The sequence below is a fragment of the Bos javanicus genome, chromosome X (assembly GCF_032452875.1).
Source record: "Bos javanicus breed banteng chromosome X, ARS-OSU_banteng_1.0, whole genome shotgun sequence".
NCBI classification, from domain to species: domain Eukaryota; kingdom Metazoa; phylum Chordata; class Mammalia; order Artiodactyla; family Bovidae; genus Bos; species Bos javanicus.
This window is the reverse complement of record NC_083897.1, coordinates 93,173,899-93,196,569: the sequence shown is the minus strand read 5'-3', so window position 1 is coordinate 93,196,569 and position 22,671 is coordinate 93,173,899. Positions and strand designations below refer to the sequence as shown.

Here is a 22,671-nt window from a genome sequence, read left to right as displayed (position 1 = left end):
AAGCCCAGAGACCTTACACCATGGGACCGAGAAGAGCTAAGAGATTTCACTCTGTGGAACAAAGACCCAAGTAACTCAGATACCCCACACCATGGATAGAGACTCAACATACTAAACTATAAAGATATCATGACATAGACAAAGACTCTCAAGCAGCTCAGACACCTCACACCCTGGGACACAGAACCCCTAAGCACCTAGTATCACCATATGATAAAATGTCCCCATCAGCCTTTGAGATTTCACAACTTGGAAGACAAGATTCCCAAAATTACTTGTACATTTAACATTCTGCAAAGAGACATTAAAAAGTTTACTGATGGGATTTCCATGGTGGTTCAGTGGCTAACACTCCATGCTCCCAATGCAGGGGGCCTGGGTCCAATCACTGGTCAGGGAGCTAGATCCCACATGCTGCAACTAGAGATCCCGAGTGCTGCAACCAAGATCCAGCACAGCCAAAAAAAAAAAAAAAAGAACAATGTTACATTAAAAAAAAAATCTTTTTTAAGAAAGCTTATTGATCTCACATTTCGGACAGTTGCTAAATCACCTCAGAAACCTGGCACATGGCTAGACATACCTTAGAACAGCAATGTGGCCTCAATTAAGGAGAAAACCTCAAAAATTCAGAGATGTTAATAGTCAGGGATGCCAACCCTCAAAATATCAAACACCTCACAACCATGGTAATGGACCCACAAAGATTTCAGACAACTCATGCCACGGTCAAATACAAATCAGCTCAGAGACTTGCACGTGCTCAGAAGTGTGAGAGGTACACATTGAGAAGTAGAACCACAAAGGATTCAGAAGCTTCACGGCCTGAGATACAGCTTAGAGACCACACACTCTCACATACAGACCCCCAAACAGCCAAAGGAAGTCACAGTCTGAGACAAAGAAACACAAATATCTCAGTGACCTCACATCCATGTGACACAGACTCCCAAACATCTTAGAACCTCAGACTGTGGGTCAGAAACTCCCAAACGGGCTTCCCAGGTGGCTCAGTGGTAAAGAATCTTCCTGCAATGCAGGAGACCTGGGTTCGATCTCTGGGTCAGGAAGATCCCCTGGAGAAGGGAATGGCAACCCACTCCAGTATTCTTGTCTGGAGAATCCCCATGGACAGAGGAGCCTGGTGGGCTACAGTCCATGGGGTCACAGAGTCAGCCATGACTCAGTGACTAAGCATGCGCACACCCTGGAAACATAGACCAAAGTACTCAAAGTCTTCACATACTGGGAAGCAGAGCCCCAAACAGTTCATGGACTCCGCAGCCTAGGACACAGATCCCCAAAAAACTAAGATATGACGCTGTCCCTCAGCCAGCCTAGAAGCATTACTCTGCCCCCTGCAGAAAAGGTGACAGTGTAGGTGGTCTGGTATTGTGGCTGCTGTCTCCCTCCTCCCGCCATGGGGCCAGAGAGGGAACTTTCTCCAGATTCTCCCATATCCTTACTGTGAGAGCTTGGTGGGGTTCCTGGAGTAAAAACCTGCCCTGCAACCCCCAGAAGCTTCACACTCTCTAGCCTGCACTCAGCCTCCAGCAATCTGTCAAAATTTCTAGTTAACGTTCCTCTCAGCTCATATAGCATCCGGTGGCTTCTGCCCCAGATGAGCAAATGCTCTGGTTCTGCGCTCCTTGCAGGCACTAGTTTTTCGGGTTTTTTCCCCCAGATTTCAGGATGACCATCTGTCCTGTGATCTCAGTTCTCTGATGAGTTCATGCTATCATTAATTTGCTCTCTGTCTAACTTCTTTCCTGTTGAAGGATAGGAGTTACTTTTCTTCAGTTCCTTATGTGTCCAAGTTGAAACCAGAAGTCTTTTCACTTATCTTTTTAAGAACATTTTCTCTCTCTCTTTTTAAACTATTTTATTTAGGTATTTTTGGCTGTGCTGGGTTTTCACTGCTGTGTGGGGCTTTCTCTAGTTGCAGAGAGTGAGTCCTACTCCCTAGTTGCAGTGTGCAGGCTTCTCATTGTGGTGGCTTCTTTTGTTGCAGAGCACAGGCTCTAGGGTGTGAGGGCTTCAGTAGTAACGGCATGTGGGCTCAGTGGTTGTGGCTCCTGGGCTCTAGAGCACAGGCTCAATAGCTGTGATGCACCGGCTTAGTTGCTTCACAGCGTGTGGGATCTTCCAGGATCAGGGATTGAACCTGTGTCTCCTGTGTAAGTAGATACTTTACCACTGAGCCACTAGGGAAGCCCCTCTTTTCATTTTTTTTTAATCTTAAAAGCTTTCCTCCTTTTCATCTATTTTTCTTAAGCCATTATCTGTTGTGTTTATTATGTTCCTTCTAGTTCAGTCTTTGTTTCTGAAATGAGTCTTAGTTATTTCTAATTCTTTAATTCTATTACTTCATTTTTGGATTTTTCTCATTCTAATTTAAGCTGCTCTTTCATATCTTATATCATTTATTAAACTCTTAGTTCATTTGGAAATACTAGGATGGAAGTTTCATTGGTTTTGTTTGTCTTTCTGACATTTTCTTATTATCCATAGGGATGTTACTCTGCTCCTTATCCTCTTTTTTCTTGTAATAATGTTATATGAGATTTGACTTCCCTTCTTTTATATAAAATCAATTTTCTTGAATGTTTAGAAAGGAAGCATGGTTCAGGATTGCTTTTTTAACTTCATGGCTTTATAGCTCCCTCTTCTGTTTTTGTAAAGAGCTCAAAACTGTGGGAACTTGGTCTCTGAGATCTTGGGGTTTCTATTCTACTCTTTCACTTTTATCTGGACCTTCTTTTCTTTTAACTCTAAGTTCTTCCTGCTCACATTGGATTCTGTTCCCAGAATTTCCAGTGTGGTTGTTTTGACAGTTCATAAGACTCAAACTGTTCCTCCTTTCAGAATTATTCTTTATTTTTGTGTATGGATGACAAGTTCTATTAATAAATTTTTTAAAATCTCTATGAGATACAGAGAGTTGAGTGGGGGAAAGAGAATGAAAACACTAGAATATTATTAATAAAGAATAATTTTAAGGGATTCTCTGGCAGTCCAGTGGTTAGAACTCCACACTTTCATTGCTGATGGCCTGGGGTTCAATTCCTGGTGAAAGAATTAAGATTCCATAAGCCTCGTGACCAAAAAAAAAAAGAATAATGTTACCAGTCCATGGGGTTGCAAAGAGTCGGACACGACTTAGTGACTGAACAACAACGTGGGGGGAGGGTGGATACTAGGTAGATGGACAGCGATGGCAGGAAGCTTTTCACTGCACACCTGTTAATCTTCATTTTTTAAGTAAATGCATATCACCTATTCCAAATTTAAGTAATTCTTCAAATTGTGCCTCCAAAATAAAAGACATCAACCCATGAGGACAAGAATTGGGGAAGAAAATTCTGGAATGTATTTTGGTATATAGGAGGCATATGGATGAGTGGTAATAGCAGAACAGAGAAATCAAAATCATATACTAGCAGTTGGGAGGATAAAAATCAGCATGATATTAAAAGTGGAATCCCCAAATGACTCTGAAATCAATAGTATCAGGTACTCTGGAAGTAAGAGTGCATTCCAAAACATGAAAAGATTCTCAACATCGTTAATCAGAGAAATGCAAATCAAAATCACAATAAGATTTCACCTCACACCTGCAGAATGGCTATCACTGAAAAAGTCTATAAATAACAAATGTTGGTTAGGATGTAGAGAAAAAGGAAACCTTGTATACTGTTGTTGGGAATATAAATTGGTGCAGCCACTAGGGAAAATAGTATGGAGGTTTCTCAAAAAAAAACAAAAACAAAAATAGGCTTCCCTGGTGGTCCAATGGTTAAGAATTCACCTTGCAATGCAGGGGACACCACTATGAGCTCTGGTCCAGGAAGATCCCGCATGCTGTGGAGCAACTAAGCCCCTGTGCCACAACTATTGAGCCCGCACTCTAGAACTCATGAGCTTCAACTACTGAAGCCCAGATTCCTAATCTACATAACAAGAGAAACCACCACAATAAGAAGCCCTCGCACTGAAACTTAGAGAGCAGCCCCTACTCGTCACAACTAGAGAAAGCTCAAGTGCAGCAACAAAGACCCAGCACAGCCAAAAAAAAGAAAGAAAGAACTATCACATGACCCAGCAAATCCACTCCTGAGTATTTAACTGAAAAAAAAAAAAAATGAAAACACTAATTAGAAAAGATACATGCGCCCCAATATTCATAGCATCATTTACAATAGCCAAGACATGGAAGCAATCTAAGTGTCCATCAAAGATGAATGGATAAAGATGTGATGCATATATATACTACTCGATCATAAGAAAGAATGAAATTCTGCCATCTGCAACAAGAATGGACTTGAAGGGTATTATACTAAGTGAAATAAAGTCAGATAGAGAAAGACAAATACTGTATGAGATCATTTATATGTGGAATCTAAAAAATAAAACCACTAGTGAATATAGCAAAAAAAACAGGTTCACAGATATAGAGAACAAACTAGTGGTTACCAGTGGCGGGAGAGAGGGAGCAACAAGAGAGGGGTAGGGGATTAAGAGGTACAAACTGCTATGTATAAAATAAAAAAGCTACAAGGATACATTGTACAGCACAGAGAATATAGCCAATTTTTTATTATAACTATAAATGGAATAAAATCTTTAAAATTTTTGAATAACTATGTTGTGTACCTGAAACATATAAATAATATTGTGCAAAGTATATCAAATATACTTTGATATAAAAAATAAGAACTTAGACCCAAACATCTCCAGTTCTACCACATGAGTCTGGAAGGATATAAAAGATCTGAACAATTATTAATAACTGACATATACAGGACATTACAGCCAATAACAGCATAATAAACTTTTTGAAATGCATACAGAACATTTATCAAAATTAATCACATCCAGAGTTTTAGAGTAAGCTTAATAAATTTCAAACTGCTGAAATATCTCAGAGCATATCCTCTCATAATAGTAGAAATATGTGGTATTGGGACTTCCCTGGTGGTCCAGTGGTTATGACTCTGTGTTCCCAATCCAGAGGGCCCAGGTTTGACCCCTGGTCAGCCAGGAGTTGGTGATGGACAGGGAGGCCTGGCGTGCTGCAATTCATGGGGTCGCAAAGAGTCGGACACGACTGAGCGACTGAACTGAACTGAGGGAACTAGATCTCATATGCAGCAACTAAAGATCCCACCTGCCACAATTAAGAGTTCGCATGCCATGGAAGGTTAAGACAAGGCCAGAGGAAATAAGAAATGTATACAAAATAAACTTTGTGCATGTTAACAATTAAAAAAAAAAAAGAGTTCACATGCCACAACTAAAAGACCCCACATGCCACAATGAAGACATGGCCCAGCCAAATAAAGAAACAAATAGGGACTTCCCTGTTGACTCAGTGGTAAAGAATCTGCCTGCCAACGCAGGAGACATGGGTTCGATTTCTGATCCAGGAAGATCCCACATGCCACGGATCAATTGAGCCTGTGCTCTAGAATCTGGGAGCAGCAACTACTGAGCCCACATGCCCTAGAGCCTGTGCTCAGCAAGAGAAGCCACCGCAATGAGAAGCCTGTGCACCACAAGTAGAGGGGGGCCCCTGCTCACTGCAACTAGAGAAAAGCCAGCACAGCAACGAAAACCCACCATGTCCAAAAATAAATAAATAAAATTATTTTTTTAATGAAATACATATTAAAAAAGAAATATATGATATCATAACTAACAATATGATGACAAACATCTAGAACTCCTGGGAAATTAAGTAGTACATCACTAAATAACAGATGGGTCAATGTAGAAATCAAGTTAGAAATTAGAACTGAATGATAATGAGCATAGATTATATCAAAACCAGGAGATACAGCCAAAGCTGTACTTTTATAAGCCTGGGTGCCTATGTAGGGAAAAGAAAACCTTGAAGCTAAATAACCTCAGATTTCATCTTAAGGAACTAGAACATGAGGAATAAATAAAACCCAAGGCAGGACTTCCCTGGTGGGGCAATGAATAAAAATTGGCCTGCCAATGCAGGGGACGTGGGTTTGATCCCTGGTCAGTAGTCCCTGCTTGCCACAGCTAGAGAAAGCCCACACACAGCAATGAAGACCCAGCACAGCCAAAAATAAATAAATAAATAAATTTTAAAACCTTTTAAAAATTAAATCTTAAAAAAATTGTCTATCTATTATTATTATTTTTGGCCATACCACAAGGCATGCAGGATCTCAGTTCCCTATCTAGGGATCAAACTCATGCCCCTGCACTGGAAGCATGTAATTTTAACCGCTGGACTGCCAGGGAAGTCCCATGTAGTGATGTCCTTTTTATTCCTGATATTTGTTATTAGTATATTCTCTCTTTATTCTTGATTAGTTTTTCTAGGTGTTTATCAATTCTTAAATAATATTTCTAACAACCAACTCTTGGTTATTAATATATATATTTTTTATGTATTTGTTTCCTATGTGTTTGTTTTCTGTACTTCCTTCTTTTTCCTTTTTGCTATTGCTTTGGGTTTTTTTAAATTTTTATTTATTTATTTATTCATATATTTTTATTTTTGGCCATGCTGGGTCTTTGTTGCTGCCCTCAAACTTTCTCTAGTTGTGGTGAGCGGGAGCTACTCTTCATTGCAGTGCATGGGCTTCTTAGCATGGTGGCTTCTCTTGTGGAGCACAGGCTCTAGGTGTGTGAGCTTCAGTAGTTCTGGCACATGGGCTCAGTGGTTGTGGTGCATGGGCTTAGTTGCTCCTTGGCATGTGAAATCTTACTGGACCAGGGATCAAACCCATGTTCCCTACATTGAAAGGCAGATTCTTAACCACTGGACCACCAGGGAAGTCCTAAGATAGATAGATATATATATTTTATATGAACCATTTTTAAAGTCTTTATTGAATGTATTACAATATTGTTTCTGCTTTTTATGATTTGGTCTTTTGGCTGCAAGGCACATAGGATCTTAGCTCTCCAACCATGGATTGAACCCACACCCCCTGAGTTGGAAGGCAAAGTCTTAACCACTGTACCACCAAGGAAGTCCCAAATAAATTTTTTTTAAAACAAGGATATCACTACAGGTCTTATAGACATTACAAGTATTAAAACAGGGGAATTTCCAACATCTGTTGGCTCATAGAAAAAGCAAGGGAATTCCAGAAAAACATCTACTTCTACTTCATTGACTATGCTAAAGCCTTTGACTGTGTTATTACACAGATTACAACAAACTGCAGAAAATTCTTAAAGAGATAGGAATACCAGACCGCCTTATTTGCCTCCTGAGAAACGTGTACGCAGGTCAAGAAGCAACAATTAGAACTGGACATGGAACAACAGACTGGTTGTTGAACAACAGAAAGGTCCAAATTGGGAAAGGAGTGTGTCAAGGCTGTATATTGTCATCCTGCTTATTTAACTCCTACGCAAAGTACATCATGTGAAATGCAGGGCTGGATGAAGCACACGTGGGAATCAAGATTGCCAGGAGAAATATCAATAACCTCAGATATTCAGATGATACCACCCTAATGGCAGAAAGTGAAGAGGAACTAAAGAGCCTCTTGATAAAAGTGAAAGAGGAGAGTGAAAAAGCTGGCTTAAAACTCAACATTCAGAAAACTAAGATCATGGCATCCAGTCTCATCACTTTATGGCAAATAGATGGGGGAAAAATGGAAACGGTGCTAGACTTTATTTTCTTGGGCTCCAAAATCAATGGGGATGGTGACTGCAGCCATGAAATTAAAAGATATTTGCTCCTTGGAAGAAAAGCTATGACAAACCTAGACAGCATATTCAAAAGCAAAGACATCACTTTGCCAACAAAGGTCTGTATAGTCAAAGCTATGGTTTTGCCAGTAGTCATGTATGGATGTGAGAGTTGGACCATAAAGAAAGTTGAGTGCCAAAGAATTGATGCTTTTGAACTGTGGTACTGGAGAAGACTCTTGATAATCCCTTGGACTGCAAGGAGATCAAACCAGTCAATTCTAAAGGAAATCAACCCTGAATATTCACTGGCAGGACTGATGCTGAAGCTGAAAATCCAATACTTTGGCCACCTGATGCGAAGAGCTGACTCACTGGAAAAGACCTTGGTGCTGGGAAAGACTGAGGGTAGGAGAAGAAGGGGGCGACAGAAGATGAGATGGTTGGATGGCATCACTGACTCAATAGACATGAGTTTGAGCAAGCTCTGGGAGACTGTGAAGGACAGGGAGGCCTAGCATGCTACAGTTCATGGGGTCACAACAGTCGGACATGACTGAGGGACTGAACAACAATGCCCTCCTGCACTTTTGGTGGGAATGTAAACTGATACTATTATGGAAAACAGTATGGAGATTCCTTAAAAAACTAGGAATAAATCTACCATATGACCCAGCAATCCCACTACTGGTCACACACCCTGAGAAAACCACAATTCTAAAAGACACATGTACCCCAGTGTTCATTGCAGCAATATATACAATAGCCAGGACATGGAAGGAACCTAGATGTCCATTAACAGATGAATGGATAAAGAAATATGGTATATATATACAGCAGAATATAACTCAGCCATAAAAAAGAATGAATTTATATCAGTTCTAGTGAAATATATGAACCTAGAGCCTCTTATACAGAGTTAAGTAAGTTAGAAAGAGAAAAAAAAAGTATGTATATTAATAACATGTGGAAAATGGCACTGATATATAGAAAAATGGTACTAATGAACCTAGTAGAGAACGAACTAGTGGACACAGTGGGGGAAGGTGAGGGTGGGACAAATTGAGAAAGTAGCATTGACATCTATACACTATCAAGTGTAAAACAGTGAGTAGGAAGTTGCTATATAACACAGGGAGCCTGTCCTGGCACTCTGTGATGACTTAGAGGGGTGGGATTGGGGGAGGGGAGGGAGGATCAACAGGGAGGGTATTTATATATAATTATGACTGATTTGTGTTGTTGTATAGCAGAATCCAACACAACATTGTAAAGCAATTTTCCACCAATTAAAAAATTTTAAAAACAAAAAACAGAACTATGAACAATTTATGCAAATAAATTTCACAATTTAGATGAAAATATGCAAATTCCTTGAGAAACAAAGCTCTCCAAATGAACATGAGAAGATATAGACAGTCAAGTTTTGGTCATGGTAAGCTGAAATAAAATGAGATAAGAAATATCCCCTCATTCTCTATTTTCTGTAAATAGGCATGTAGAATTGATATTTCCTCCTTAGAGGTTAGATAGCATTCACTGGTGAAGTCATCTGGGCCTGGAGTTTTTTGTAGGGGAATGTTGTTGAATCCAATTTCTTAACAGTTATGGAACAATTAAGAGTATCTATTTCTTCTAATGTCATTCTTAGTCATTTTATTTTCAGAGAACTTGCCCATTTTATGTAAGATATCAAATTGCTCAACTTGTTTATTATATTTACTTATTATCCTTCATATATCTGTAGGATATGTAGTGATGTCCTAATTTTTATTCCTGGTGTTAGTAATTTTAATTTTCACTTTTTTTCTCTTGATCAGTCCTGCTAGAAAATTTTCAATTCTACTGACCTTTGAAATGATTAGTAAAACTTCATGAAAAAAATGCACCTACATACTGTTATGTACTGCAGGTAGGAATGCAGAATAATATAAAACCTATGGAGAACAACTTGGCAGTATTCATTGAAATTACAAATGCACATATACCTTTTGACCCAGTAATTACATTTCTGGAAATGTGCAAAATGCACATATGATTATTCATTACAGCATTTTCATAATTAGAAACTGAAGACAAACCAAGAATAAATACATTATGGTACATACACACAAACGAATGCTCAGGAAGTATAAAAAAATGAAGAAGTTCTCTATGTATTGATTTGTAAAGATTTCCAGGATATATGGTTAATAAAGCAAGATGCAAAACAGTGTATCTAGTGAGTACGCCACATTTTGTGTAAGAAAGGCGGGGTTATATCTAGTCATAATTGCTTGTACATGCATAAAGATATTCTGGACAGATACACAGTAAACTAACAAAGATGGTTACTGAAGAAAACCCAAGTTCTTTGTCCTGCAATACAAGTCCTTCTAGGAAACGCTCTGAAGACAGATTGCCTGACACTTTGGTATAAGACTTTGGTGATATTATTGTTTCTTCACCTCAACACAAGATAACAGTACCTATCCTCATAGGGTTATGAGGATTAAATGGATTAATGGAGTCTCTGGCACATAGTTAACATTCAATAAATCCTAGCTCAGTTATCATCATAATTTGCCTGACTCTAGCCTACCTTCTGATCCACCTCCCCAACAACTTCCTTACAGCTGTGGCTTTCAAGTCTAGCCGCAAATTAGGATCACCTGGGAGACTTTTTCCCCAATACTGAGGCCTGGCCCCACTCCCGAGACCATATATATCAGAGTCTCTAGGGAAGGGGGTTAGTGGAGCCCAGGCACTGACATTTTTAAACAGCACTCCAGATAATTTTGATCATGCCTACCAGATGCTGGAGAAGGAAATGGCAATCCACTCCAGTACTATTGCCTGGAAAATCCCATGGACAGAGGAGCCTGGTAGGCTACAGTCCATGGGGTCACAAAGAGTCAGACACGACTGAGCGACTTCACTTACTTACTTACTTACCAGATTATTGATTCCCTCAATGCACATGATACATGTCAGGCTCATTCCTGCCTCTGCACTTTTGCCCACATTATTCCCCCTCCCACTCCCACTCTGATTTGGGAAGCCTTTCCATCCCACATCCATTACTACTCATCTTCCAGGACCTAGTTTAGATACCCTGTCCTCCATAAGGACTTTGCTGTTTTCCACACACTCCTTTGATGATTCCCTGCTGCCTACAGGGTAAGGTTCTTCTCCAACAGATATTTAGTCCCTGTGCTTGTATCATTCCAAACTACATGTTCTTCTGAAGCCACACTTATGCCTGAGCCTCTGCACATGCTCTTCCAAACCCCCAGCCTCAACCATACCCTTAACCAACCACTACTCATCCTTCAAGACCCAGCTCATACAGCACTCCTATGAAGCCTACTCTGAGCCCCTCTGCTAGTCCCCCTGAGGTAGAGTTAGGTATTTTCTGCCCTCTATTCCCTCGCACTTTGGACTTATCTCTAACACTTAGCACATGGTGTTGTCATATATTTGTCTGGGTTGCCAGTTAGTCTGAGCTTCTGGAGGGCAAGGATTGTGATTTTTCCATCTCTCTAACTTCCCTATAGCACAGAACCTGCACAAAGGAAGTACTTAGAGAATATTTGACAAATTCTATTGCTCTGTCGGGGTTTACTGGTATTCATTGTGAAAATTGCTAGTCTCCCCTTCAAGTTAAAGCCCTGATAACTGAACAAAATAGTTTAAGGTTAGTATGAACAGCACTGAGGAAACTGGATTATCACCTTTCATTTTAGCCCATTTTTGTCCATAGCCCTTAGATCTAGGGCTAAGATCTCAATACCTTATTTACAAGCCAGGCTTTGAAGTCTAAGATCTTATTAAGGTTAACAAGCCAGCCTTTGAGTACCGCCCCCTCAACCAATTCACTGCCTGACAAATAGCTCTGCTTAGTCAATGGTCCTCACCTAGGCTATACATTCAAAAATCAGCTGGGGAGCTTTTCAACATCCTGCTGCTCAGGAGGCCTGGCAGGTCGGTTACTTTAGAATCTCTGGGGGTGGGCCTCAGACATCAGTGCTTCTTGAAGTTACCCAGGTGATCCCAAAGAGCTGTCAAGCTTGACAGTCACTGGTAGATTTAAATCCATACAGATCCCGCCCCTGGCTCTGCTTTTATTTTTTCCTCCCAACCCTACCCTTTCTTCATACCCTGTCTCCATGCTCCTCCTCTCTCACTCCCACTGGCTTGTTCTCCAGTTGTTCACATTTATTGCCTTGATATGACCTGAATGGAAACTGAGTAGTGGAAACAGCCCTGAGCTGGGAAAGCCTACATTGAGCCTGGGTCTCTGCCCCTTTGTGGTCTTAGCCCTTCATTCTGGATGTTTGTTTCCTCTTGAGTTGAACGGGGGATCATGCCACTTGTTCTGCCTTCTTAAGAGGCTTGTGTGAGGAGCACAGGAAATAACAGACCCTTCTTTGGAAGGAATGATGCTAAAGCTGAAACTCCAGTACTTTGGCCACCTCATGCGAAGAGTTGACTCATTGGAAAAGACTCTGATGCTGGGAGGGATTGGGGGCAGGAGGAGAAGGGGACGACAGAGGATGTGATGGCTGGATGGCATCACCGACTCGATGGACGTGAGTTTGAGTGAACTCCGGGAGTTGGTGATGGACAGGGAGGCCTGGCGTGCTACGATTCATGGGGTTGCAAAGAGTCGGACACAACTGAGCGACTGAACTGAACTGAAAGTTCTTTGGGTGCTGGAGAGCACTGTGGAGATGCAGGGAGTATCTAGAGCTGCACAACCAGCATAAGGGCCATGCAGTGTTAATACCACTCATGCAATACAAGACCATATCAGGAATTCCCTGGCAATCTAGTGGTTAGGACTCTGTGCTTTCACTGAAGCGGGGCATGGGTTCAGTCCCTGGTCGGGGAACTAAGATCCCACATGCCACAAGGTAACTAAGCCCACGCACCACAACTAGAGAAAGCCCTCCTACCACAAGGAAGAGCCGGAGCACTGCAATGAAGACCTAGTGCAGCCAAATACACACACACACACACAACCTGGGGAGATTTCTGGTGGTTCAGGGTTTAGGATTCGTGCTTTCACTACCATGGTCTGGATTCAATTCCTGGTTGAGAAACTGAGATCGCACAAGCTGCACAGCGTGGCCAAAATAATAAAATAAAATAAAAACCAAATTTGAAGGTTTGACAAAATGTGAAGCATTTTGTCAGCACTATGACAAAATGTGAAGCATTTTGTCAGCACTATGACAAAATGTGAAGGTTTGATAAAAGTAGCAGTGTTTTATATTATTCTCTACTTTTCTGTACACTTGAAAAGAAGATGATAAAATAACTATACAAGAGAAAGACATAAACTTTTTTTGGCTGCACTAAGTCCTCCTTGCAGTGCATGGGCTGTTTGTTGCTGTGCATGGGCTTTCTCTAGTTACAGCAAGCGGGGGCTACTCTCTAGTTGCGGGCTTCTCATTGCAATAGCTTCTCTTGCTGCAGAGTATAGGCTCTAGGTGCACGGGCTTCAGTAGTAGCAGCTCTTAGGCTGTAGAGTGCAGGCTCAGTACTTGTGGCATATGGGCTTAGTTGTCCCACACCATGTGCGATCTTGGTTCTCGAACCAGGGATAGAATCTGTGTTAACCACGGGACCACCAGGAAAGTTCCAAGATACAAACACTTTTAAAGCAAAATAAATCAAAGGGATTTTTATCATCATCTTGTCCTAGCTTAATTTTATTGTCCGCCCTGGTATAGTGTCAGGAAATGATATATCTTGGAATTGACAGCTGCTTCAAATCCTTTTTGTAAGATAGAGATGTATAAATCAATAACAATAAATTTTTTTAAAACTTGTCTGTTTCCTCTACCTGATTTTGGACATGTTGCTGAGGACATTTTTGCATGCACTCCACCAAGTAATGAATGCTCAGTATGTTCCCTTGAAGAAAACAAAAGGAATGGGAGAGACCCAGGAAGAGCCTGAAGGGGAAGAGGGAATAAGGGTTCCTTCACTTGGATGAAGTCACCCTCAGGTGTCAGTGGCTACCCAACTATCATCCTCTCCCTTGTTGAGTTGCCGCTGCAGTTTCTTGTAGAGGGGTTGAACAATTCCACTGTGCAGCCACTAGGGGCTCTGTAATAAGGTAACAAAATCACAGTTCATGGTGCTCTTTTTTTTTAAATTATGTATTTATTTATTTGGCTGTGCCAGGTCCTAGTCGCAGCACATAGGTCTTTGATCCTCGTTACTTTTTTTACTGCAGGATCTATAGTTGTGGCATGTGAGCTCTTAGTTGTGGCATGTGGGATCTAGTTCCCTGACCAGGGATGGAATCCAGGCCCCTTGCAATGGGAGTGCCACTGGACCACCAAGGAAGTCCCTATAATGCTTTTTAAGACAGTTGCTCCGCTTTTTCAACAACCTCAGAACTGATCTGCTACTTGGAAAACACGGGCCTGGCAAACAAGCTACAGTTCACCCGTGTAGCACTTTCATTTGATTCAGACACGGGTGCCCTCCTGGGCAGAGGCAGCTCCTCTGGGTTCAGTGTGGCTAGGCTGTGGATTTTAGAAAACGGCCCCTGGAACTTCCCTGGTGGTCCCTGGTGGTTAAGACTCCATGCTTCCAGTGCAGGGGGCTAGGGTTCAATCCCTGGTGGGGGAACTAAGATCCCACATTCTGCAAGGCAAAAAAGCAAAGAAAAAGCCCCCCTCTCTCCTGGCTGGCACAGCCTTGCACCAAGATCCACAGCACAGCTAGGTGAACATAGAAACGATTGACTTTAGGATCCCTCATCCTGAGAAGACCGTCTCTTCAGCAAGTGGTGTTGGGAAGTTGGGTAGCTACATGTAAATCAATGAAGCTATAATACACCTTCACATTATATACTAAAATAAACTCAAAATGGCTTAAAGACTTTATAAGACAAGACACCACAAAACTCCTAGAAGAGAATATAGGCAAAACAGTCTCTGACATAAATTATACCAAGGTTTCCTTAGGTCAGTCTCCCAAGGCAATAGAAATAAAAGCAAAAACAAAATGAGACCTAATCAAACTTATAAGCTTTGGCACAGCAAAGAAAGTCATAAACAAAACAAAAATACATTCTATGAACTTGGAGAAAATATTTGCAAATGATGCAACTGACAAAGGCTTAATTTCCAAAATACACAAACAGCCCCTACAATTCAATAACACACACAAAAAACAAATAACCCAGTTGAAAAATGGGCAGAAGACCTAAATAGACATTTCTCCAAAGAAGACACATGTATGGCCAATTCAGTTCAGTTAAGCCACTCACTCGTGTCCGACTCTTTGCAACCCCATGGACTGCAGCACACCAGGCTTCACTGTCTATCACCAATTCCTGGGGCCTGCTCAAACTCATGTCCATTGAACCAACCATCTCATCCTCAGTCATCCCCTTCTCCTCCTGCCTTCAATTTTTCCCAGCATCAGGGTCTTTTTCAATAAGCCAGTTCTTCACGTAAGGTGGCCAAAGTATTGGAGCTTCAGCTTCAGCATCAGTCCTTCCAATGAATATTCAGGACTGATTTCCTTTAGGATTGACTGGTTTGATCTCCTTACTGTCCAAGGGGCTCTCAAGAGTCTTCTCCAACACTCAGTTCAAAAGCATCAATTCTTTGGTTGCTCAGCTACTACTGGAAAAACCATAGCTTTGACTATATGGACCTTTGTTGGTAATGTCTCTGCTTTTTAGGCACATGAAAAGATGTTCAATATCACTAATTATTAGAGAAATGCAAATCAAAACTATAATGAGGTACCATCTCATACCAGGTAGAATGGCCATTATTAAAAAGTCTACAAATAACAAATGCTGGAGAGGGTGTAGTGAGAAGGCAGCCCTCTTACACTGTTGGTAGGAATGTAAATTGGTGCAGCCACTATGGAATACAGTACACACACACACACACACAGGAATATTACTCAGCCATAAAAAAGAATGAAATCATGCCATTTGCAGCAACATGGATGGACCTAGAGATTATCATACAAAGCAAAGTAAGTCAGAAAGAGAAAGACAAATACTATATGATATCATTTATATGTGGAATCTAAAATATGATATAAATCAATATATTTATGAAACAAAAACAGACTCACAGATATAGAGAGCAGATCTGTGGTTGCCAAGGGGAAGGTGGGTAGGGGAGGGAAGGAATGGGAGTTTGGGATTAGCAGATGCCAACTATTATACATAGGACGGATAAAAAACAAGGTCCTACTATATAGGATGATATTTAATATCCTGTGATAAACCATAATGGAAAAGAGTATGAAAAGAGTATGAAATATATATATATATATATATATATACACATATATATACATATATATGGAGAAGGCAATGGCACGCCACTCCAGTACTCTTGCCTGGAAAATCCCATAAATGGAGGAGCCTGGTAGGCTGCAGTCCATGGGGTCACTAAGGGTCGGACACGACTGAGCGACTTCACTTTCACTTCTCACTTTCATGCATTGGAGAAGGAAATGGCAACCCACTCCAGTGTTCTTGCCTGGAGAATCCCAGGGACGGGGAGCCTGGTGGGCTACCGTCTATGGGGTCACACAGAGTCGGACACGACTGAAGTGACTTAGCAACAGCAGCAGCAGCATATATATATAACTGAGTCACTTTGCTGTACAGCAGGAACTAAATACAATATTGTAAATCAACTGCTGCTGCTAAGTCGCTCAGTCGTGCCCAACTCTTAGCGACCCCATGGACTGGAGCCTACCAGGCTCCTCCGTCCATGGGATTTTCCAGACAAGAGTACTGGAGTGGGGTGCCATTGCCTTCTCCAACTACATTTCAATAAAATTTTAAAATAAATAAAATGAGACAGTTATAAAAATGATCCTCCATCCTCACCCTCTCAGCACAAGATGTCTTCTGTACAGGGAAAACTTTCATGACTTTATAGGGCAGTACTGCTAACACATAAAATAAGTACTTGTGATTTGGCTTGTGACTATCCCCAAGATCTCAGACTTCAATTGTCCCACCCTCCCCTGCTTTCCTGCACTGCTTTCACTGCATGTTATCTGCATTCCCAAGCCACTGGCCTTTACTCTGGCCCTGGCTGAGAGAAGCCTGGTCCTGCCTCAGGGCTTTTCACTTGCTCTTCCTGCCTTGCCGCTCCCACTTCTTTCTTTACTTCCCAAACCTTTGCAGATCAGGGTTTTCAGTTCACCAATACAGCCAATCCTTTCTCCAAGTCTCTCAGGCCTTCAGTACCCTCACTAACCCCTGAAAGTCTTATTTACAAGTTTATTGTTGATTCCACCTCCCTAGAGAACTGTGAAATCTCTTTGCAGGGAACACTCCATTCAAATATCACCACCCCTCCCACCCAAACCCTGTACTAAGGGACTTGCCCAAATTTTAGCCTGAGTTCTAACAGCCTTCCCTGGTGACTCAGATGGTAAAGTGTCTGCCTACAATGCAGGAGACCTGGGTTCAATCCCTGGGGAGGGAAGATCTCCTGGAGAAGGAAATGGCAACCCACTCCGGTATTCTTGCCTGGAAAATCCCATGGATGGTGGAACCTGGTAGGCTACAGTCCATGGGGTCACAAAGAGTTGGACACGACTGAGCAACTTCACTTTCACTTCACTTTCTAACAGCCTAAGGCTGGGTGCCTGGATGACATAGCCTCCTTTTAAGTTCCTGTCTGAAAAAGTTCAGGGTTTGTCAAAACAAGCTACCATTTGTTCTAGCCAACACCTGATGACAGGCCGCTGATCTCTCTTACAGCATTTACTAAAAAGGGCTTACAATTGTGAATTCCTCTGTCTCTTTGATTGTGAATTCCTCTGTCTCTTTGAGATGTACTCTTTGGGACCCTATGGACTATAGCCTGCCAAGTTCCTCTGTCCATGGGATTCTCCAGACAAGAATACTGGAGTGGGTTACCATGCCCGCCTCCAGGGGAATCTTCCTGACCCAGGGATCGAATCTGAGTCTCTTATGTCTCCTGCATTGACAGGCAGGTTCTTTACCACTGAAGCCCATATATATACATATACGTTTATGTATATACATATATCTCCTAGGACTCAGAAACATCTTTCTCAAGGTCCTGAGAGCCAGTCCTTTGAAATATAATCAAGGAAGGATAGGGCCTCCGTTTCCTTCCCAGTAACTATGAGAGGATAGAATAATCCTAACTTCAATAATTGCCAGCTAACAGACACAGCTGGCCTAATTGTAAGCCAATAGGGTAGGGGCCTCCCCAGAAGAAAAGAACCAGATACAGCTTTTTGACATAAGAGAAGCCATTTTATCACACCGGTCAGAATGGCCACCATTAAAAAGTCTACAAATAACAAATGCTGGAAAGGGTGTGGAGAAAAGGGAACTCTCCTGCACTGTTGGTGGGAATGTAAATTTGTGCAGCCACTATGGAAAATAGTATGGAGTTTTCTTAAAAAACTAAAAAGGTCTCTTACCTTCTCAAATGGCCTACTCTGTCAATAGAGTATGTATCTCCCTGAATAAACCTGCTTTCAGTCTAAAAACTAAAAAGAGTTGTCATATGATCCAGTAATTCCACTCCCAGACATATATTCAGAGAAAGTAGCACTATTTACAATAGCCAAGACATGGAAGCAACCTAAATGTCCATCGATATATGAATGGACAAAGATGTAGTAAATGTATACCATGTAATATTATTCAGTCATAAAAAAGAATGAAATAATGCCACTTGCAGAAACATGGATGGACCTAGAGATTATCATATTAAGTGAAGTATATCAAGAAAGAGAAAGAAGGGAATTATCTGCTGGACCAGTGGTTAGGACTCAGCACTTTCACCGCTGGAGCCCGGTTCCTTGGTCTGAGAACGAAGATCCCAAAAGCCGCAAGGCATGCCAAAAAAAAGAGAGAGAGAGAGAGAGAAAGAGAAAGACAAATACCATATGATATCACTTATATGTGGAATCTAAAATATGACACAAATGAGCTTATCTACGAAACAGAAACAGACTCACAGACTTAGAAAACAGACTTATAGTTGCCAAGCGGGAGGAGAGGTAGGGAAAAGAAGGACTAGGAGTTTGGGATTAGTGAAAGCAACCTATTATACATAGGATGGATAAACAACAAGGTCCTACTGTATGGTACAGAGAGCTATAGTCAATATTCTGTAGTAAACCATAATAGAAAAGAATATGCCATATATATATATATATATATATAACTGAATAACTATGCTGTACACCAGAAACTAACACAACATTGTAAATCAACTATACTTCAATTTTAAAAAGAGAGAGAGAAGCCATTTTAGGCCTAAGCCATTTCGTGATCTAAGCCTGGACACAATGATTGCCCTTGAAGATGTGCCCTTGAACACATCTTAAGGAAACAAAAGAACAAACAACTGTTGTCAGGAAAGAGAAGTAATAATAGCAAAGATAATGAATCAGCTGTAAAGACTCTCAGTTCTGTTTCAAAGGTAAAGATTAGCCTGAAGCACTTTCTTGAGCTGTTTTGCAGAATTTAAACCTACCTCCAGCACTCAATCACCAGATCAACTGGAACCTAAGGGATGATGATGTTGACCTTTGCTGACCATCATGGCTTCAACTATAGCTTGGACTCTGACAACTTTTGCCCCAGTTCTATGCTGAATTTTCCACTGCTCAAGCTCCCCCCACCCCAACCCTGCCATGGATATACACACACCACGCAATCTCCTAATAGAATATTTATTTACCCTCTGCTTAAAACTTCCCCAATTTTGCTGTTCAGGGAGACACTGCTTTGGGGAAAATCCCCACTGTTTTCCTTACTTGCTTCAAGTAATAATAAATCCTTCTTTCTCCCGCTCTTTGCCTCGGTTGTATCTTTTGGCTCGACACCCACCAGGAAGCAAACCCAGTTTTTGAGTAACATAATCGCTCTTACACTGACCAACTGTATTTCTAAAATTTTTCACTTCCCTCACTCTACTTGAGCCCCTGCTTGTTCCTCCTCTCCCTCTCTCATTCTCCCTTTAAAACACCCTACACAAATCGGAATGGAGTCCAGCTTTTTCCCCTACTGTCAGTACTTACTAAACAAAATCTGTTTTCACTGCTTTAGAGTCTCAGTTCAGTTCAGTCACTCAGTCATGTCCGACTGCAGCACGCCAAGCTTCCCTGTCCATCACCAACTTCCGGAGCTTGCTCAAAACTCATATCTATGGAGTTGGTGATGCCATCCAACCATCTCATCCTCTGTCTAGCTTTGCTGTCTAGCTTTAAAGTCTAGCTTTGTTGATATTTTACACTCTCTACCTTCACCCTCCCTCAGAGGGAAGGGACCATGTTTATTTTGTTCACTGCTGAATCCTAAGTGCCTCCAAGAATGACTGGCACAACAAACATTTGCTGAATGAACAAATAAATGTTTGTTAAAATGCATATAGTAGGGGACTTCCCTGGTGGTCCTGTAGTTAAGAATCTGCCAATGCAGGGCACACAGGTTCAATCCCTGTTCTGAGAAGATTCCACATGCCATGGGGCAAATAATCCCGCGCACCACAACTACTGAGCCTGTGCATTCTAGAGCCCACACGCCACAAAAGAGGAGCCACCGCAATGAGAAGTCCACACATGGCAACTAGAGAGTAGCCCCCGCTTGATACAACTAGAGAAAGTGCATAGCAACAAAGACCCAGCACGGCCACAAATAGATAAAATAAAAAATGTTTTTTTAAAATGCATGTAGTAAAACGACCCTGTTGGGCTGCTACCCCGCAGGCCTACAAGGCCTGTGCATGCCCAGCTTCAAGACCGAAGAAAAAGCCCAGAGCCCAAGACAGGATGTGGGATCTTACATGTCTGAAGCAAGGTCCTGGAGCGACACCTCACTGTGTGTTGTGGATGACGGGCAGTACATGGCTGCAGTCTTCGCCCTGGGGAAGGGGAGACTGCCAGTTATAGGGGGAATTGACGTCAGGTTGGCTCATTGGTTACCAGAAACTAGCAGAGGAGCACGCCCCTCACTGCCCCACTGATAAGAACATTCGTCAGTAGCTGGGGCCTGGGGCAAGTATGTGGGAAAGTCAGTCATGTGAGTAGGGTATAGGTGAAGCAGGCACTGGTCCAGCAGGGGATGTACACAGAGCAAGAGAACAGCCATCTTGAGTGATCCTTGACCATACAGACCCCAAGATGGGTAGATAAGAGGCCTAGATTTTAGTCTCGTCATTTGTCTTGGTTAACTTGTTATGTGAGTCAAGTTGCTTCATCAACTTGGTTCAACTACTATCTGTGTAATCTGGGGCAGCATATGGAACATCTCTTTGTCTCCATATCCAAGCAATTCCTTCTGCACAAGATTATTGAGAATACTGAAATGGTGTATGAGAAACACAGCAGTGTGAGAGTAGGTGCTCAGGGAATAAGTTCCAAGTTTGACCTTTTAGTGGGTATCCCTTATCTGGTCTCTTACCCAGATTGTAGACTGTGTACATCTGTAGGTTGTCCTCTTAGAGGAGTGCAGACTCTGGAGCCAGACTGCCTTGAATGTGAAGTCCTGCTTTACTCCTTATTAGAGAAGCACTCACATGCTTATCTGTAAACTGAGGGTGATTGTAATACCTACCTCATAGGGTTGTCCTGAGGCCTAACAAAGTAAATATACTCAAAACAGCACCTCATATATACATGTTACTTAATATGACTGGGCCGTCTTCATTCAGAAGAAGCATCAAGCTTCAAGAGCCCCAGTGCCTCTGTGACTTCACACCTGTAGCTGGAGTAGTCAAAGGCTCCCTTCGCTGTCCTTACAGGGGCCTGGGGGTCAGAAGTCAGTTATTAACCCAGTCTCAGATTGGGCCAATTAGCACCTAATTCCGTCTTCACTGGGCCAATTCGTACCTCATTCAGTCTACACTACCTGTTCTGTGGTCTGAAGTCACTCTTCTGTGCCCCGCGAATGCTCCCCTCGGCTTATCTGTGGAAGCAGCGGTTTTCCCAGGCCAGAGACGGCTCCAGAGCAATTTTTTCAATTGCTGTAATCCCACCCTGTTTCACGGACCCCCTTTTCGACTCAGAGTCCCCCGGAGTGTGGGTGAGCCCTTTGGAACTGACTGAAAGACTGAGGGTGGGGTCTGGCGCGGTTACTGTGCAAATTTAGTTTTTCTTCAGGGGGACGATATGGGGTACAATGGACCTAAGATTGAGTCCTCTCTAGGCCTCGGAGATGTGAGGACGGGATGGAGAGGGGTTTCCTCTGGGTCTAACACACCCACCCCGTTCCGTTCTCTGGTTTTTTGCCTCCCGCGGGCACCACAAACTGCAACCCGGAAGAAAGGAGGACCCACAAGCGCTACCGTCGAGGACTCTGCGCCTGCCTAAACTGCCCCGGGCGGCCGCACCCCTCCTCTTCTCTCTGTGACCTGTTGTTGTCGCACGCCGCTTTGTCCACATCTCCTAACAGTCACTTCCTATGGGTCTGGCCGCAGTCGTCCCCTCAATCGCACTGGCCAGTTCCACAACTGACTCTCCCGCCCCTCGGGCAGAACGGGGCGAGCAGGACGCGCATGCGCAGACCCCACCTCCACAGAGCACAGCGCGACCCCTCGGAGGGCCTGACAGGGGCGGAAGGAGCATGCGCAGATGCCGCGAACCGCTCCGGAAGGGAAGATGTGCTGAGTGGGTGGGTATTGGCAAAGCCAGACCTGTTCATCTCCGCGCCCCTGCTGCCCTCCTTCTCGCTGAGTCTTATCTTCCCATACTCGATCAGAACTATAGGACAGCCGCGTATCGGAATCTTAGTGTGAATCCTTCCGTTGAGCTAGCAACCCCTCTAAAAAAAGAAAACTGAGTTAATAAAAATCATATTTAATCCGTTGACTTGCTTAGAATGGGTGACGCCTGTAGATCACCGTCCAGTCCTTGGTTCCAGAGCAGGCGACTCTTCTTCCTCACTTGGCAGTGGCAGAAATAAAAGGGGAACTTGCCCCCTGCCAAGCCCCTTTGCTAGACTCTGGGTTC

At 42.5% G+C, this 22,671-nt stretch overlaps 1 long non-coding RNA gene across 2 annotated transcripts in view; it reads right to left on the bottom strand.

Annotated features, from left to right (window-relative positions):
• Positions 1-22,671, bottom strand: part of LOC133243379 (uncharacterized) — a 77,969-nt gene extending 55,298 nt beyond the window's left edge. Inside the window, exons 1-2 of one of the 2 annotated variants that reach the window (XR_009735063.1) lie at positions 21,125-22,671; positions 20,508-20,585 (exon numbers count right to left, since the gene is read on the bottom strand). This is a non-coding gene — a long non-coding RNA (uncharacterized LOC133243379). The remainder of the gene's footprint in view (positions 1-20,507; positions 20,586-21,124) is intronic. The other variant, XR_009735062.1, reaches the window with a different exon arrangement.